Raw genomic sequence first — 7,230 nt, 5'->3', positions numbered from 1 at the left:
TCTCTGAAGCGAACAGGGCTGGGGATTAAGGGGCAGATTGTAGCGAGGCAGCCGTTATGGTAACCGAGAGGCAGTGAGCAATTCGAGGCGATTGCTTTGTGGATATCTGGGGCCCTCTTAAGCTGCCTGTCACAGGTGAAGGAGTCTCAGAATAATTATCACAGTCTGTCTTGCTTTGACACTGTAAGGATTCTGTAGCTGTGAAATAAATTACCTCTATGTTTGCTATGGGATTTGATTATAGGAGATAACAAGAAATGGACATGACACTTGGAACCGTTCCTTTTTTTAGATGTATTTTCTACTTACACTTCTATATCTCTACATAGGACTTTTCTTTTATTAATTAGTGGTGCATGCTAAGCCAAATATCACTATTGATGGTTACTGGTTTAACTAATATTAAGGTACATTAACTAACATTAAGTTTAAAACTTAGTTGTGTGATACCTTAAATTGTTTGTTAAACATTTGAAGTGTGCTATACATTTTAAAACTGGTCACACATATACATTTGTCCTGGCAGACAACAAAACATTAAAGATTGCATGGAAATAAAAATGATCCATGAAAATATTATAGAGGTTTGAAAATGGACTTTTTTGACTTACTAAGTACTAAGCAACTAGGGTTGGGTATCGTTTGCATTTTATCGATTCTGATTCCGGTTCCGATTCTGCTTATCGATTCCTAATAAAAAAATCCATTAAACAAATTTTGAGTCAAATATTTAGATGTCAAACATATTTATTCTGTTTTATGTCTATGGTTGTATCAAAAAAAAATAAAAAATACCACAGAAAAAAACAACTAGACTAATATCAATTTTATAAAAAATAAGACAAGTAAACAAATTCATTAGCATAAATAAATAAAACTGAACAAATGTCAGGTACAGAAATTTAAATCAAAAGTTTAAAAACCGTATAGTTTTCTTTTCATAAAAATAAAATATTGATTAATCCTCATTAAATTTACGAAAGATCAGTCAGTTAATGATTTTCTTTTGTTCTTTGATTAACATTAATGATAGGCAGCACGTTTATTAGACGGCTGTCTCTTTAACACTGAACACACACAGATCTAAAAATACTGTTACACATGCATTTACGTTCACTTAAGACAAAAAAACGGCTGTGTTTATGATGATATACTGATGTATTTCACGCATACTGGTCGATAAATGTGAAAGAGAAGTCAGTTCTGGCCCGGAACAACCTTTGTGGAAATGCACGGAACAGTTCGAGAACGGACACAGGTCGGGAACCTGCATCGGGACCACTGTTCTCTGTGCTCGCGCTTCAGATGTGTGTGCTGCACGCAAACAGTGTGCAAGTTCTTTCCCTTCCTGCACTTAAATAATTTAAAATCACATTAAAATGCGAACGCGGGAATCGTTAAGCGGAATCGAAATGCACATGTCTTATCGAATACCCGATTATTGGAAATTTGCACCAAGACACCTTAGCAACACCGTAGAAGCAATTTTACAATGCACTAGAAACTATTCAAAATACCTTAACTACACTCAAAAATTCAACGAAAACACCTTACCAACTGTGAAACAGTGTCCTGTCAACCACCTCGAAAAACCCTAACAACCATCTAACAATGCCCTAACAACCATCCAGAACACCTTAGCAACATGCTAGCAACTATCCAGAACACCCTCACAACCACATTGCGATGTATTATAAAAAAACAATAAGAACACCTTAGTAACTGCATAGCAATGCCTTAGCAACCACCTAGCAACACCCTAGCAACCACCTAACAATGCCCTAACAACCATCTGGAACACCTTAACAATATGCTAGCAACTCTTCGGAACACCCTCTCAACTGCATAGTGATGTATTGTAAACACAATAGGAAGACCTTAGTGACTGTATAGCAATGCCTTAGCAACCACCTAGAAACACCCTAACAACCATCCAGAACACCTTAGCAACACATTAGCAACTATCCAGAACACCCTCTCAACTGCATAGCGACGGATTATAAACACAACAAGAACACCTTAGTAACTGCACAGTAATGCCTTAACAAACAGCTAACAATGCCTTAACAACCATCCAGAACAACTTAGCAACTGCATAGCATCACCCTGGTCACCACCCACAACACCCTATCATATTAATAAGCTACTAAAATTGATTAAAATCAGACGGGATCTAGAAAAGGGCAAAGAGACAGAGATAGAGCTGACACACCTGCTATCTGTGTAGTAAATGTTTGTAGAAAGACAAGGACGATTTCTCTACTGGGCACAATGTAACATTTGAAGACAAGACATGCGATACGTCCTCAAGCACTCAAGCTGAATGTCAGTGTAAAAGATCCTTAATTTTCAACCTGGCAGGCCTTCCTCAACTCCCTCTCTCCCTCACTTTGCGTTGCAGCATTTAAACTAGCCGTATTCTTATGGCTTCTTTGATGCACCGTCTCTTTTAGATTTATAGCTCAGTCAGAGCCAGGTCTAGCACTTGGAACTGGGGTTAAAAGCCCTTTTATTGCACAGTTTTATGAAACCAGGACAAGGAAACAAGAAACTGAGTTTTGGAGATTAGAGAAGGAGATAACTGTTTGTATTCCTCCTTGAAATTCCAGGGGATCATGGAGGACATTCGCTTTATGAACTCCAGAGGAAGAAAATAGGATATATGAACATCTTCCTCCGCAGGAGTTTGGATCTTGTGAGAGATTGTGTCCTGGGTTAGGAGCTTGACATGAGCGAGAGAGGGAAAGCTGCAAGATTGAGAGACTGTGGTTTTACAAGGGAAATATTACATTGCTGCTGTGTTCTTCCTTTAAGGTTCTTTGAGAACAAAAACAATGGGTCTCATTCACAATAACTGCGTGGATTATTTCATTTATGTACACACAGGAGAATATCTCACGAAAAATCTCCTCCTAATTCACAAGTCAGTACACACATGAATTTGTTCTTATAATCATTCTGATGTTAGTGAATTTGGAGTATTTTTCCTTTTTAAGTGCTGTATGTGTATATTTATTATGTATATATAAAGACACACACATACAGCATATATTTTGAACATAGTTACATGTATTTACATGTACATATTTATATTAATATAAATTATATCATATATATAAATATATCAATATATATATATATATAAAACTTTTATTTTGGATGTGATTAATCGTGATTAATCGTTTGACAGCATTTTTTTAAATTTTATTTATTTTTGGCATTTTCACCTTTATTACTATAGGACAGGTCAAAGTGGGAGAGAGAGAGAGAGAGAGGGGAGCAATTGGGAAAGATCCTCAAATTGGGATTCGAACTCGGGACGCCCGAAGCGCAACGTCGCTGTATGTCGGCACGCTGCCGACAATGTGGAGTATTCTAAATGAGCACCGTGTGCACGAGGTTAGTCATTTGCATAAAACAAACGACAATCCATCTCCATATAAGAGCTTTCCACACACACTTTCATTACAGCCTTTCGTCACTGTCATCAAAATTGCCACTGTTTGCAGTTACGCTGTCGCAAATGGAAGCTTGTTTCCACCACAGAATAAAACATTTGAAAAAATTTAAAATAATTGTGACTTTTTCTCACAATTGCGAGTTTACATCTCGCAATTCTGACTTTTTTCTCAGAATTGTGATATGTAATCTTTCAGTTGTGAGATAAAAAGTCACAATTATCTTTTAAAATGTTTTATCTTGTGGCAGAAACAAGCTTCCATACTCGCCCGATCCTCGAACAATGCCAAGTCCATCATTCTCACCAGTTCTCACAATAAATATGGATTATATAATACAATTAATGCAACATACTTCAATATAGGCTAATTATAGTTGTTTTAGGATGAAATATAACTTCTTAACATGATACAGAGTAAGTGCTTTTTGTGTACGTGTGGTTTCAGTTGTTCTTATATTTTTTTCCCTAAATTTAGAATAAATTTTTTTACGAAATATTCGGCGAATCGTGATTTGTTCTTAAAATCGTTCGTACACACATTTCACGTGCAAATTTATTAACAAATTTTCACGAACAAAATAAAAAAACTTGAAGTCAACTTGAATCTTACCGTGTATTGTGCCTCCTAAATGGTAATATATATCTAAAATATATTTTAAAATGGTCTAATGATCTAGTCAACTCCTTTTAGATAAAATCAAATCCCAGCTTACATGCATTTCCAAGCAAAACTTTGGTATTCAGCTTGAAAAGCATCACATTACAGGACTAAAATGGGTTGTGAATGGCATGTCATGTTGACAAAGTGTGTCTTTGTGTCCATCTCCCGTATATCCCTGAGGGCTGGATTATGGATTGTACCAGTGTCCCGGGGCCTCTGACTTCTAGGAATCTCTACAACCTTAGGAGACTGGCTAGGGACTTTCAAAAGCTAGTATCTCGGCATCCAAATCCACATTTTCACGAGTTGTTTAACACTGGATGAAGTTCCAAATGTAGGTTTGAGAGGAACCTAATCATTCAGTCCTGTCAATCATCATTACGATCAGTGTTGGGGGTAATATATTACAAGTAACGCAAGTTACGTAATCAGATTACTTTTTTCAAGTAACTAGTAAAGTAACGCATTACTTTTTAATTTACAAGAGAATATCTGAGTTACTTTTTCAAATAAGTAACGCGTTACTTTTTTTTTTCAATTTATTGACTGACAGCTCTCCTGTCCCCATGTTGAGAGAAATCAGAAGATGTTACTGTAGTTCTAAAATAAATATGAATATGCATTAATTCATCTCACTCACAAAAAAAAACACAGATTCAGTATTCCTCAAAATTAATAAAAATAATGCAACTCAGAATATGACGCAAACCTGCAATAATTAAATGTTAAACAACACAAACATGCTTTAACCAAGTAACGTAATTAATTACTTTTTTTATGGAGTAATGCAATATTGTAATGCATTACTTTTAAAAGTAACATTCCCCAACACTGATTACGATCCTATGTAAGCACCAGTCAATGCGCCATCCCTGCGACAATTCTTCTGGCATCCCTTCACCTCCCCATCTCCTCCTCTATTTCTGTTATTCTACCTTTATATAGCAAAGGAGTGGTTGAACTCAAAGCTCAAGCTTAGCCTTAGGTTCGAGTCTCCTTTGAGGACAGCAATCCAAGTTTTTTTTACCGTTAACCATCAGGACTGGATGGGCAGGCGAACTCGTGAACCGTTGGCCAAATTTTCTTAGTCTCTTACCACAGGATAAGGGGTTGCACTCAGGGCAGCATGCCTCCAAAAACATGTACCCATGGGTCCCTTTGGACCGTCTAACTTCTTCAGATTGGAAATAGAATTGACTAGCAAATGCTTTGTTGACTTTGAAAAAGGTTACTTCTTTTATGATTGACTGATGTGATGTCTCAAGGTTACGACCAGGAAGAGTTCAGCTAACGAAACACTATAATCAGGACAAAGACACCTGTGCAAAAGGAGAGGTTATTAGCATGGGAGTCTAGTGTCACTGTTGTCAGTCAAGTCATACTTTGGCTGAATGAATAGGAGAGTCTGGCTTACCAAACTGCTGTTTTCATCAACCTTATTTAAAGGAATTAAAGCCATTTCTGTTCCACTCCTTTCTTACTTTCTCTTTTCGTTGCTTTCATTACGCCCGCCAACCCCCCTCCTGCCTCCAATTATGGACATGCTTTCATCTGTACGCTCAGGAACGAACTGATAGGATCAGGATAGTTGAAGAAAGAGCCATTGTCTTGTCCATCTTTCATGGTACTCATGCCACCTACCTGTTTTAGCCCAGTTTTAAAATAATAGTTTATCCAAACAAGAACATTCTGTCATGTTGTTCACAATTATTTTTGACTTTCTTTTTGTGCAGAAGAATGTTAACAGGTTTTTATTTAATTTTATTGAAAGCATGGAATGCTAAAAAAAGTTACTGACTTTTATTGATGATACAACTTATATTGAACCCAGGAGGAAAACCCTCAAACAGCCATATTCCAGTGTACATATCCTTGTTGATTTACTGTGTTACTGCACAAACTAGGAATTTTTGGAGAAGTTGAGGTTTCACACAACTCTTTGTAGGACAGTGTGGATACACTCGATTAGAACCCGCCGTTTCCTGGTACAACAAAAAAGATTTGAGAAATGAGCTGTTAAAATTTGTCCTATTTATTTTTCCTCAGATTAACTCACTCTTTGGAGGAGTTGTATTGTTTGACAGAGGGATCTGGGATTTTGTAAGCATTTTTTCTCTGAGACTGTTGCTTCTCCAAGACAAAAAGGCCGGCGTAAAGCTTCTATGATTAATACTTTCAAACCGAGCCTTTGAAAAAAAAAATCTCTTTTTAAGCCTCCCAATGTTTGATGACTGTGGCTTATTTTTGCCGCAGTTAGTGCCCCATAAATCACGGCTCATATTTTATAGAGTTCATAGTTGAGCTTTAAGCAACATTGATGTTAATGAGGCTTAACAACAAATACTAACAATCCTGTAACTGTACACTCTGCCACATTGAACTGACCTCCCTGTGAGATGTTATTTTTAACAAGTTCATGAAATCATAAATCACTGTTTCTCGACTGGATAAGACCTCTTATTTAAAGTAAGAAATGCATGACCACTTGCTAACGGCTAACTGGTCCCAAAAGTGCTTGTGTTGGATTTGTTGAGATACATTAAGGTACGCTCTGCTGTTTTTAGGAGTTCCTCGAAAAGCAGTTACTTGTGTAAAGGCAGTGCACAAATCTGAGTTCCTTGAGGACCCCAGGGGCCTGGGCCTCTCTCAGGGTTGCAGCCCCCAAAGGGCCATGGTAATTAGGCCAGGTGAATGGGGTGGCAGCCTGATATAGTGGGGCCTTGTTCCCGCTGCTGTCCACCTATTGTCTGGGTGGATTTCATCCAGGAAATTGATAGGAGGAGGGTGGGCTGTAAGTATGAATAATGTAGACAAAATAGAAGATCTGGCAATTGGTAGAATCGATTGGAGAAAGGACACAGTGGCCATATGTCCCAGGTAAAGGGTTGACTGAACCTTTTGTTGGCACCAGTAATAATGATGTCATGCCTTTCATTTTAACAATCAAGTCTTCAAGAACATTCTTGGAGAGGGTCAGTAGCTGCGTTTCCATTACCCTTCAAATTGTGCAAATTGAAATTGCAAATTGACAATCCCATTTATCACAAAAAAAGCTTGTACGCTCCCATGAGGAGGTTTTTCAGGCAATTTAAAAAAGGAATATTTCACT

The sequence above is a fragment of the Sinocyclocheilus anshuiensis genome, unplaced genomic scaffold (assembly GCF_001515605.1).
Source record: "Sinocyclocheilus anshuiensis isolate Anshui unplaced genomic scaffold, SAMN03320099.WGS_v1.1 scaffold60, whole genome shotgun sequence".
NCBI lineage: Eukaryota > Metazoa > Chordata > Actinopteri > Cypriniformes > Cyprinidae > Sinocyclocheilus > Sinocyclocheilus anshuiensis.
Note: the sequence above shows the minus strand (reverse complement) of the source record.